The sequence below is a fragment of the Crocuta crocuta genome, unplaced genomic scaffold (assembly GCF_008692635.1).
Source record: "Crocuta crocuta isolate KB4526 unplaced genomic scaffold, BGI_CrCroc_1.0 scaffold77, whole genome shotgun sequence".
In the NCBI taxonomy this organism is placed as follows: Eukaryota; Metazoa; Chordata; class Mammalia; order Carnivora; family Hyaenidae; genus Crocuta; species Crocuta crocuta.
This window is the reverse complement of record NW_027532172.1, coordinates 4,575,032-4,588,210: the sequence shown is the minus strand read 5'-3', so window position 1 is coordinate 4,588,210 and position 13,179 is coordinate 4,575,032. Positions and strand designations below refer to the sequence as shown.

The 13,179-nt window shown below is 37.5% G+C and overlaps 1 protein-coding gene and 1 pseudogene across 2 annotated transcripts in view; one reads left to right on the top strand and one right to left on the bottom strand.

Moving 5' to 3' along the window:
* Nucleotides 1-13,179, top strand: part of SETD2 (SET domain containing 2, histone lysine methyltransferase) — a 90,993-nt gene that overhangs the window by 34,752 nt on the left and 43,062 nt on the right. The window lies entirely within an intron of this gene.
* On the bottom strand, nucleotides 4,681-5,158 carry LOC144242401 (sterol carrier protein 2 pseudogene; annotated as a pseudogene).

Genomic DNA, 13,179 nt, shown 5'->3' with positions numbered 1-13,179 from the left:
GGGCTTGCACATTTTGACTCCTAAAGTAGACCTCAACAAGAAACATCACCTAACACATTGCTACTACACATGAGCATGTATTTTCACATGCAAATTTATCAGGCTACATTTTCAGCAGGGACATGTGCATATATTTCTGTTTGCAAAAAGAATTATTGTACATCACCCCTCATGCTGAAAATATACCCTAGACTTCACAGGGTAAAACAGTTGATTATAAGTGGTGATTAATTATAACTTGACTGGAAAATCCTCATTCATTTGGATCATGAGAACAAGAGGTAAGGTTCCTGTGAATTTGGCAGTTTCGTTTCAATTAAACACCCAGTAGAGTATGATGGCTAGTGATTCCAGAGCCTCTCTTATAAACACTTAGATTATAGGATATGTATCTCTCCTTATAATGAAATCTGGGTAGTTACGGTTAACACTTGGATTAGATGATTTAGGGCAACATTCTGTACATGTGATAAGCTGGACTATTCTTAATACTCTTCTTCATGTTTATCTCAAGAGTATCTTTAATTCAACAAACATATTATTTGCCTAGAAAGCTAAGCATTTTTTTTAAATTTTTTTTTTTAATGTTTTATTTATTTCTAAGAGAGAGAGAGAGACAGCATGAACAGGGGAGGGTCAGAGAGAGAGGGAGTCACAGACTGAAAACAGGCTCCAGGCTCCGAGCTGGCAGTCAGCAGAGAGCCCGACGCGGGGCCCGAACCCACGAACCGCGAGATCATGACCTAAGCGAAAGTCAGACGCTTAACCGACTAAGCCACCCAGGCGCCCCGAAAGCTAAGCATTAAACTCTTTACAGAAAGTTTAAAAAAAAAACATAGGTTTACTCAACTGAAAAAGTTTGAGTCACTGCTTGGAATTTCGGCCTGTAATGGATATCGTAGTAGAATCTGCTATGCAACATTTCAAAATGAAATTATGTGCCCTGGGTTTCTGTAATAATTTTCAGAATCTTTTCTAGAGATTGTTCTATACCCACAAGGATCAATATTATCATTTCCTTTAAAATATAATTTTTGTAACATTTATTTGTGAGAGACAGAGACAGAGCACAAGCAGGGAGGGAGCTGTCAGCACAGAGCCCGACGCAGGCCCCAACCCATGAACCATGAGATCATGGCCTGAGCTGAAGTCAGGCACTTAACCGACTGAGCCACCCAGATGCTCCTCCTTTGAAGTTTAGAATTACCCCCCAAGAATGCAGTCTTAGATACTGCTATGTTGAAGGGTTTTTAAAAATTTATTTATTTTGAGAGAGAGCATGCGCAGAGGGGGAGAGAGAGAATCCTAAGCAGGCTCTACACTGCCAGCGGGGAGCCACATGTGTGGCTTGAACCCACAAACTGTAAGATCATGACCTGAGCCAAAATCAAGAGTTGGCCACTCAATCAACTGGGACACCCAGGCACCCCCCAAAAAAATTTTTTTTTAATATTTTTATTTATTTCTAGGAGAGAGAGAGAGACAGCGTGAGCAGGGGAGGGTCAGAGAGAGAGGGAGACACAGACTCTGAAACAAGCTCCAGGCTCTGAGCTGGCAGTCAGCACAAAGCCCGACGCAGGGCTCGAACCCACAAACCGCGAGATCATGACCTAAGCGAAAGTCGGACGGTTAGCCGACTAAGCCACCCAGGTGCCCCAAGCACCCCAAAACTTTTGCACAAGTATCAGACTTGGTAAAAGGCAAACATGGTCTACAGCTTATTAGTAGTCCATTTTGTTGCTACTGGATAAATCCTTTAATCTAAACCATGAGTTGGCCATATTGGCCCCACTGCTTGTTTTGTAAAGATTTTTGGGACACAGTCATGCTCATTCATTTACGTACTATCTATGGCTGCTTTTGCATTTACCATTTTGCATTACCACCAACTGTGGTAATGTTCAGAGTCTGGCTGCTTGAAACATTCTGATTTTGAGTGAAGTCATTTTGATACTTTAGTTTTTTGGATGAGCTCTTAATTCTGTTTCCCTAAAGACGTGATGGTCATGGTTCTATAGCTCATAAAGTTGGTTTGAAAAAAAAAAAAATCTTACCTCTATTTAGGAAAAGTTACTTTAAATACTTTGGATGTAAGGCTGTCTGAGAAGTGGTAGAGAAGAGACCTTTATGCAATGTTGTTTTTCCCTCAGGACCATGATCAGGTTAGGTGGAAACTTAAGGGAGGTTTTGAGTGTAGATAAGTTGGTGCAATTTAGTCTTATATGTAACCATAATAAAAGTGTATAAATTTTCCTTCTTAATATTCCTAACTTTTCTGATGTGATTTCAGACTTACGGGAAAACTACAAGAATACTGTTCTGTGTATTCTGCATGTAATACATATTCTAGTGACAAATGTAGGGAAAAAGTCAGCTAAAAATCGGTCTTATCCCTTCACTTTGATTCCCCAATGTTAACATTTTACCAGATATGCTTTATCATTTTCTCTTAATTTTTTTTCATTTTTAAAAAATAAAGTTACAGATCTGACACCCATTTACCCCTAGATATTTTAGTGTATATTTTGTAAAAACAAGGATATTACTCTATATGACTACAGTATATTGGTCAAAATTAGCAAATTACAGTGACAAAACACTCTTGTCTGAGTAGCAGATCTCATTCACATTTTACCAGTTGTACCCATAATGTTGTCTATAGCAGGAGGGGAAAAAATCTGATTCAGAATCTGAGCTAAAGTGTTACATTGAGTTGTATCTCTTTAGTATCCTTTAATCTGGAATAGTTCCTAAGTCTGTCTTTGCTTTTCATAAATTTCAAGTTTTTAAAATATTTTTGAATTTTTAAAAATATTCCTCATTTTGAGCTTGTCTGAAGTTTTCTTTTGGATTCAGGTTATACATTTTTGTCCAGAATAGTAAGTGGTATCCTTCATATGATGTTGGTTTGTTCCATTACTGGCAACTGTCAGCTCTGATCCCTTGGCTAAAGTGGTGTCTGCTAGGTTTTCTAACATAAAGGTACTGTTTGATCCTTATCATTAAAAAGTATCCTATAGGAACACCTTTGGAAGTTGTAAATAATCTGTTTTTATCAGATTTATTCATTAGTTTCAACATCCAGTGAATTTGCCCAAATCACTTAACAGCTGTGATGGTTGCCAAGTGGTGATATTCAAACCCTTCAATTCCTTTTGCTCCCCTCTGTTTTGGTTGTGGCCCTCTCATAAGCAAGAGCTTTCCCTGCTCTCCTAGGTAGTTCTGTATTCATTGACTTTTATCAGTTTAGACTCCTGCATTCTTGGTTTTTTTGTAGTTTATTTTAATTTTCTATGAAACATTCTTCCAAAAGCATTATTTTATCCCATTATAGTTATAAGAAATAACATTAGCGTTAGAAAAACTACAAAGAATGATAAATGTGGATAATTAAACTAAACTTCTGTGAAGAAGGAAATTATAACAAAGGACTAAGAGTTTTACACATTTGATTAAATATGAGATTCTAATTGAAAACTGCATCTCAGAGCAAGCTGTATTTGTTTAGTTGTTACTTTTATTTTTTTTGTTAGAGAACAGGGAATGGGGGTGGAGGAGAGAGGGAGAGAAGACTTCGTGCTGTCAGCCCAGAGCCCATTGTAGGGCTTGATCTCATGAAACTGTGAGATCATGATCTGAGCCAAAATCGAGTTGGACGCTCAACCAGTTGACCCACCCACACACCCCTGTTCAATTATTTTTTAACAAAAATACTTTTCGAGAAGGAAACCCAGTAAAATTTTTTATTTTAAAAACAGTCCTGCAATCAGCTATAGTTTTTTTCCCCCTAAGTTCTGATCAGATTTGTTTTGATTTGGGAAGAAATTTTTGATGGCATGAAATGCAAAAGTTAAAAGCTTTCTTTTAAACATCCTGGTATAGAACTTTTAAAACTATTAATGAAAAATAGATGAAGAACATTAAGTGCACAAGACTAATTACTGGTCAGCTGTTAGTATTCTGTTTCCTCCCTAGTTCTCCCAGGGAAACCTTAAATTGAATCTTCAGCAGAATGATCCTTAAATATACTTTATAAGCAAAATGAGAGCTTTTGTTTCTATAACTCTTAGATTTTGCTCTTCCTAATTTTATTCTGAAACTCAATTTTATGCCAAACCGTATTAGCTTTGTAATGTATATTTGTATGTGGTTCTGCAAAGCAGTAGTATATCTCACGCTCTGTTCCCCCAAAGTTTAGGAAAAACAGAATTGGTCACAGGCATTTATTTATTTATTTTGAGAGAGAGAGTGTGTGTGTACACACCTGTGTGAGAGGGAGAAGTTCAGAGGGGGAGAGAGAGAAAATGTTAAACAGGCTCCATTCTCAGCACAGAGCTCAGTGCAGAGCCCGATGTAGGGCCTGATTCCACGACACTTGGGATCACGGCCTGATCTGAAATCAGGAGTCTGGCACTTAACTGACTGAGCCACCCAGGCCCCTGGGTCACAGCCACCAAAAACAAATCTAAGGGCACCGGGCTGGTTGAGTTGGTGGAGCATGTGGCTTTTAAACTCAAGAGTTGTATGTTCAAGCCCTATGTTGGGTGTGGAGCATACTTAAAAAAAAATTAAAAATAGAACAAATCTCACACTACTTGTCATTGTGTAGTTTCTGACAATGAAATACATGGAATCTTTATATTTCATCTTTAATTTTCAAATGTAGGTAGAGGGAATTCTTCACAGTTTAGTTTTGCTCGACTGAAGCTGAAGACTTTGTAACTTCATAGCCAGACTCATGTTGCCAGTGATTTTCAATTTGCCTTGAAAGAAGGCCAACTGAGGATTCATTTTACCAGTCATTGAAGCCAGCAAGTGCAGGCTAGCCATTGTGACTCTGCATGCAGTCAGCCTTCTTATCTGAGTTAGGAAGCACTGAACCTTTGCCATTCTTCACATGGACCACCCTGATGGCTTCTTTACCTCCAGGGCTGTCCTTTACCTTGAAGGCAAAAATACTACCAATTTCTTCACAAACCCCTTCCTCTTCAAGCTTCTTCTCAGTCTCCTCAAAGACAAGATTTACCTTAAATCTACCAACTGCAGAGCCAGTTGGAGCAGCCTCAATTTGATGAGTTCTAAAAGGACCAGCAGCTTCAGGAAAACCCATCTGGTACATTGTGAGAACCACAACTCCTGCAGTGCCTAAATTATGCTGTAGAGCCTCATGGGTTCTTGTTTTGTTCAGTGAATTATGATCCATTAATTTTATTGTCCCTTGTTTGGCCAGTGTGAGAGACCCTTTACGTTCCCTTATGTGTGATTTTAACCTGGTACAGCATGCTATTCCAGCCTTATCTTGTACTTCCCCTTACCCAGCCCTGGAATCGGCCATTTGTCCAATAAACTCTGCTTTCTGTGCTGGGAAATGAAATTTAGAAACCAAGATCTGGGGACGCCTGGGTGGCTCAGTTGGTTACCTGTCTGACTCTTGATTTTAGCTCAGGTCATGATCTCATGGTTTGTCAGATCAANCATGCTTGCTTGCTCTCTTTTTCTCAAAAAAAAAAAAAAAAAGACCAAAAAAACCAACAAAAAAAAACCTTAAGAAACCAAGATCTGGGCTCTAGATGAAGTCATTGCTACTGGGCATTGCTTGTAGGGGCTGTCAGCAGACCATATCTATACATATTTATGCATATATGTATTTCTGTATGTGTATGAGTAAATGTGTGAACATGATGTACTTGACCTATCATTTGTCTTGTCTTACTTCTGTTAATCTGAGACCATACCCTTGTCTGAATCTTTTGAATTTCCTTGTGATTCTGGTTGTTCATATCTTGCCTATCCCTTAAAGGGTGGTATTTCGATCACCTGAGATTTTTTTGTCCCACATGTTAAATAGGTCACATTGACTTCTCATTGCCGTTTTTAGTTTTGGCTCCTGTCATTTCTTGCTTGGACTGTTGGAACAGCCTCCTGTTTGTCCTTCTTGCTCCCACTCCTCCCCTCCTCATATTGTTCTTTATATGCTATGGTGTTATCTTTTAAAACATAGATGTGATCTGGGGCACCTAGTTGGCTCAGTTGGTTAAACATCCGACTCTTGATTTCGGCTCAGGTCATGCTCTCATGGTTCTTGAGTTCGAGCCCCATGTTGGGCTCCACACTGAACGTGTGGAACTTGCTTGGGATTCTCTGCCTCCCTTTGTTTCTGCCCCTCCCCTGCTCATTCCCTATCTCTCTCTTTCAAAAATAAAAATAATAAAAATGAAAAAGTGAAAAAAAACATAGATGTGATCAACAGGAACCTCTAGTAGCATCACAGAGAGTTCCATTAATTCAAGAACAGAGCCTTTAGGGTATGGCATGAGAGGTACTTCTGTGTTTATCTTCCTTTCTTGCCAAACAGAGTTTCTTACACATTCAATGCATGAGTCACATCAGGCTGTTCATACAGACTCACCCTTCCATGGCCTTGTACATGCTGTTCTTTTTGCTTGCAGTATCTTTTGTTTTTTTCTTTCTGCCCCACCCCCCCCTTAATTTTAAATCTTCTTTTATTTAGAGTTACAGTTGCAGCTCATCCTTTGTGATGCTTTGTCCTTTTCTGTATTTCTAGACAGTGGTAGTAATCTTAACAGATTACTAAAATTAGTTGCTCAGATATTTATTTCTCCTCACTAGACCATGAGATCTTCAAGGGCAAGGATTATTTCTTGATTTTTATAGTAAGGGTTACTTTTATTATGGTATCATTTAAATAGTGGTTATAATAATAATAAGTTACCCCTTAATAATAGTGAATTACTACTATGTGTGCTCTATAGTCAGTAGCCAGAGAGCTGTTTTGGAGATGCAGACCTGATCATGTTTATAAAATTTTTTATATGGTTTTTAAACTTTTTAAGTTTTTAAAACTTTTATATGGTTCCTTATTACACTGTTACAATGAAATACATTTTTCTTCATGAGGCTTGCATACCATGATATAGTCTGGTCCTCATTTATGTATGCAGTCCCACCTCAAGTCATTCTGGCCCCCCAAGGGGTCTCTGCTACTAATGTTCATACACACATGAACACATATTCACTCCTTCCTGAAAACACTTTATTTTGTTTAGATGTCTCTTCTTAAGTTTTATCCTTTCTCCAGGAGAACCATTCCCATTCCTCTGAGAGTATCCTGCCCTTTCTGTATGCTCTCATAACATACTTTCCAGTCATAGCATATAATATTTCTTTGGTACTTGCACGGAGTGTGGGGGCAAAGAATGCTTATGTCTTGGTCATTTGAGTTTCCCCAGGATATGTTGTTTGGCACTTCATAAATATTTGAATAAAGACGAGAAGAAAGTTCATCTTGGGGCGCCTGGCTAGCTCAGTAAGTTAAGTGTCCGACTTTGGCTCAGGTCATGATCTCACGGTTCATGAGATCGAGCCTCATGTTGGGCTCTATGCTGACAGCTCAGAGCCTGGAGCCTGCTTCAGATTCTGTGTGTGTCTCTCTTTGCCCCTTCCCTGCTCATGCTCTGTTTCTCTCTGTCTCAATTAATAAATAAAACATTTAATAAAAAAAAAAAGGTTCATCTTTTCTCATGGTATCACACTGCTTCTGGAATCTGTGGTGTGTATATTTTATTTGATAGCTTGTCAGAAAATATTTGAATGAGTGTCATATAATCTTTACAACGTCCAAAAAGTATTTTCTGGATGATCTGGACAACAAGAAGGGTTCCTACGCTTAACTGGAGTACTGGCTTGACCACCTAATCCCTTTTTTTTTTAATTAAGTTTTTAATTTTAATTCCAGTATAGTTGACATACAGTGTTATGTTCATTGCTGGTTTACAGTAGCATGATTTGACAATTGTCCACATTAGTTGGTGCTCATCATGATAAGTGTACTCTTTAATCCCCAGCAGCTATTTCACCCATCCTCCTACCTACTTCTCTTCTGGAATCCATCAGTTCTCAATAATTAAAAGCCTATTTCTTGGTTTGTCTTTCTCCTTTTTTTTTTTTTCCTCCTTTGCTCATTTGTTTTCTAAATTCCACATATGAGTGAAATCCTATGGTGCTTAGTTTTCTCTGGCTTATTTCACTTAGCATGATACTCTCTAACTCCATCCATGTTGTTGCAGATGGCAAGATTTCATTTTTTGGCTGAATAATATTCTGTTGTAAATGTATACCATGTCTTCCTTATCCTTTCATCTATCAGTGGATACTAGGATGCTTCCATAATTTGGCTATTGGAAACAATGCTGCAATAAACTTAGAGGTGCCTATATATCTTCGAATTGGTGTTTTTGGATTCTTTGCGTAAATACCCAATAGCATGATTGCTGGATTATAGGGTAATTCCATTTTTAACTTTTGGAGGAACCTCCAAACTGTTTTCCACAGTGGCTGCACCAGTTTGCAGTCTTGCCAATAGTACAGGAGGATTCCCATTTCTCCATATCTTCACCAACACTGTTGTTTTTTATGTTTTTGATTTTAGCCATTTTTACAGGTGTGAAGTGATATCTCATTGTGGTTTTGATTTGTATTTGCCTGATGATGAGTGATGTTGAGCATCTTTTCATGTCTCTCTTGGCCATCTGGATCTTTGGAGAAATGTCTTTCATGTCTTCTTCCCGTTTCTTAACTGGATTATTTGTTTTTTTCAGTGTTGAGTTGTATAAGTTTTTCATATATTTTGGATATTAACCCTTTGTCAGATATATAATTTGCAAATATCTCCCTCCATTCAGTAGGCTGCCCTTTAGTCTTGTGGATTGTTTCCTTTACTGTGCAGAAGCTTTTTATTTTGATCAGGTTCCAATAGTTTATTTTTGCTTTTGTTTCCCTTGCCTCAGGAGACCTATTTAGAAAAATGTTGCTATAGCCAATGTCAGAGAAATTACTGCCTGTGCTCTCCTAGGATTTTTATGGTTTCAGGTCTCACATTTTGGTCCTTAATCCATTTTGAATTTATCTTTATGTATAGTGTAAGCCAGTGGTCCGGTTTTAATATTTTGCATTTAGCCATCCAGTTCTCTCAATAGCATTTGTTCAAGAGGCTTTTTCCTGTTGCATATTCTTTCCTCCTTTGTCATAGATAAATTGACTATATAAATGTGGATTTGTTTCTGTGATTTTTATCCTATTCCATTGATCTATGTGCCATTTTTGTGCCAATACCATACTGTTTTGATTACTACAGCCTTGTAGTATAGCTGGAAATCTGGAATTGTGATATCTCAAGTGCTGTTCTTTTTCAAGATTATTTTAGCTATCCTGGGTCTTCTGTGGTTCCATAAAAAGTTTAGAATTGTTTGTTTTCTGTGAAAAATGTTGTTGGTATTTTGATATGGATTGCATTAAATCTGTAGATTGCTTTGGGTAGTGTGGACATTTTAACAATGTATGTTTTCCCAATCCATGAGCGTGGAATACTTTTCCATTTGTGTCATCTTCACTTTCTTTCATTGGTGTTTTATAGTTTTCAGAGTATAGGTCTTTCACTTCCTTGGTTAAGTTTATCCCTAGGTATTTTATTATCTTTGGTTCAATTGTAAATGGGACTGCTCTCTTAATTTCTCTTTCTGTTGCTTCATTATTAGTGTATAAAAATGCCACAAATTTCTGTATGTTGATTTTGTATCCAGCAACCTTACCGAATTCCTTTATCAGTCTAGTAGTTTCTTGGTAGAGTCCTCAGAGTTTTCTCTATGTAGTAACATATCATCTACAAGTAGGAAGAAATAAAACTTTCACTAACTAATTTGGATTTTTATTCCTTACTCTTGTCTGATTGCTGTGACTAGAACTTCCAGTACTATGTTAAATAATGACCATCTACTCTTCACTGCAGCATCAGGTTGACCAGTACAACCTATAACTTCAGTGCAATCACTTGGAGGGCTGTGGTGGTTTTAAAATTTGAAAAGTTTTAATTAAAAGAGATAATTACATTTGAAAAATGTAAGGAAAAATCTTAGATTTGGAATTAACTTGCATAGAAAACAGAACTTGGAAATTGAGACACACTTAATCATCATAATCTTGATTATACCTAAGTGATTACTTAATAGCATGAAAACAATTTTATTTTTCTACACATGTTTACTACTGGGTAGAGAGGCCTTGAAAGCAGGGACTCCTGTCAGCTGTTCACCTTGTGCTTCAGTACTTAGCATAAGCCCAGCACAATTTAGCTGTGTGTTGAATAAAACTAAGGTAGATACTTTGAATTAGAGTCAGGCTGGGTAAGACTGGGGCAGAAGGAAGGGCCAGGCGACAAGTTTAAAGTGAATAGCAGTGAATTGGGAGATGTTTTTAAGGTATGGCATTTGCTGAAGAGCTGCATTTAGAAGTTGCCTTGAGACTTCTCGGGTTCCTGAGGCCTCAGCCTGAGACGCCTCAGCCCTCAGGTGGATGGTGGCTTTTACCTTGAATACAGCCATTATACCCAAAAATCTTTTGGTGCTTCGTCAAGAGCTTCTTCTGAGGGGTGTTATCTTTTTCTCTTTATTTTAGTTTTTAAATAGGCCATTTCTGCACATGATTCAAAGTTCAAGAGGCATACAGTGCAATGTTTTGCTCCTAACCCAGACCCATGTCCTATTCCCTGAAGGCAGCTAGCACAACCAGCTTCTTGTATATCCTTCCAGAGATAATTTGTGCATACTACGTGTGTGTATTTTTTTTTTTAAATAAAGTTGGCAGCACTCTTTAGCTCCTAGTTTTTAGTTAATATATTATAAAACTTGTTTTGTGCCAGTTTATAAAGAATTCAGTTTTCATAACTGCATGGTGTTTTATTGTAAAGATATACCACCCATCAGTCCCCTTTTTAAAAATTTTTATTTATTTTTTTGAGAGAGCATGTGTGACGGGGGAGGGGACAGAGAGAGAGAGAATGAATGAATGAGAGAATGAGAGAATGAGAATCCCCACCAGGCTCCACACTCTGCACAGAGCCCAATGCAGGGCTCAATTCTGTGACCCTGAGATCATGAACTGTGGCGAAATCAAGAGTCGAATGCTCAACTGACTGAGCCACCCTGGCACCCTTTATAATCAGCCTCCTTGGAATCCTATTAATCAGTCCCCTATTTTTGCCATTTTGGTTGATTCCTTTTAGCTTAGCACATAGCTTTTATATGTCATTTTGAACACATTCACATATGTGGGAATATACATGTTTGATAAATGACTATAAGTGGTATATCTGAGTCCTGGTCTGTGTCATCTGTCATATTCTTAGGTCTTGCCAGATGGGTCTTTATAGTTTCTGTACCAGTTTAACTCTTACCAGCAGTGTATGTACACAAAGGTGTCTATCTCCCTACACTCTAGGCAGCACGAGTACTCTGTAACTTTACTTTGGTCAGACTGATTGGCACAGACAGAAGATTATTGTAGTGTTAATTTGCATGTCACTTATGCATGAAGTATTGAATATCTTTGTTTCCTGTTTTAAGAACTTTGACTATATGTTTTGTCCATTTTTCTGAATGGTTGAAAACTGAAATCGAATCTCACTACCTTCCATTTCACAGGAGCCCAGTTGTCTGAATTTAGAAGATAGAATTTGTAGTCAGATTTCAAGATCTCTGTGACCTAATGGAGACCTGGCGACTATCATTTGTAATATGGTTTATGAGATAAAACCAGACTCTTAAGCTCTACAGGGGCATGATGACAGGAATGAAACAGTTCTTCCTTCTATTAAAGGAGACTAAATCCTGGTTATAGAGTCCTTACACTGAAGGTATTTTACAGAATATATGCTGACGGGAAAGGAGCTAGGGTACATAGCACTATTTGTCCAGTAGGTTTTTTTCCTTTGATTGGGCCATGAGGTGGTGTAGGGCCATAGACACTGAGGTGTTATATGTTGTTTGTTCATTTTTTGACTTTGTTAATTGAGAAAAAGAATTTTTAATCTTTAAGCTAGTGTATAGAATTGTGGATCAGGTTCCATGGTCCTGTCTTACCCAAAGTTGTATGTTTCTCTAAGTTCTTACCTCTTTTTCTAAATTTTCAGTGTTCAGTAATTCCAGGTAAATATTTGGTATATTTGCTTTTGACACTAAAACTTCATAGATGCCTGAAAATCTTGGGAATATGGTGGGATATTTTGAAATCATTTTCAGATACATTCAGATATCTGGAAAAACTTCTCTCTTGGGACACCTGGATGGCTCAGTCATTAGCATCCGACTTTGTCTCAGGTCATGATCTCATGATTTGTGAGTTTGAGCCCCATATCAGGCTCTCTGCTGTCAGCACAGAGCCTGCTTTGGATCCTCTGCCCCCTTTTCTTTGCCCGTTCCCTGCTTGTGCTCTCCCCAAAATAAATATTAAAAAAATATTGTGTCTCATATGTAATTAAATACATAAATCCACAGTCATCTCTACATACACACAGGAATACAAATACATGTTGTTCTCAGTATCTTAATTTTCACGGTTTTAAAATTGTTTAGTAAACAACTATTATGACATAAAACATTGATGAGCTGAACATTAAAAAAATTGTCATCCAAATATCCCTTCTCTGTTAACATTAGCATCTATCTTTGTCTAAAGGATTGTTGTGTAAAAATAAAAATCCATTGATCTCATAAAGTCAGTGAAAATGATACTGAAGAAGTTGGAAAGGAAGAATACAAGAGTAGTTGTGTGCTAGAAGCATTTTTAGAAATAGTAATGAAAGGATTCTGAGAGAGTTGGGCAAAGAGTGGCATCGTGTTATCAGTCCATTATTTGGAAAAAGTATACCAAAAAATAGTGGTTGGCTCATCTTTTGAGGGGAAGAATTGGAAAAGTTTTCTCTAGCTTATAGTGGAGATTACAAATAAATTTTAGTGGGATGGTAAATTTGCATAATCTGTGGATAAGGACAGATGAAATACAGTATAGCTTTTGTATCTGGTTTTTACTTCGCATAATGTTTTCAGCAACATGATTCATCCATGTTGTAGCATGTATCAGTACTTAATTCCATTTTAGAGCTGAATAGTATTCCCTTATATGGATATACCCAATTTTGTTACTCATTTATCAACTGATGGCATTTGTCTTTCTACTTTTTGAGTGTTAGGAATACAGTTACTGTGAATAATTATGTGCACATTTTTGTGTGAACACTGGTTTTCATTTCTCTTGGGTATATACCTATGAGTGGAACTTATGTGTCATAGTGACTCTGTATTTAACTTCTGAGGAACTGCCAGACTC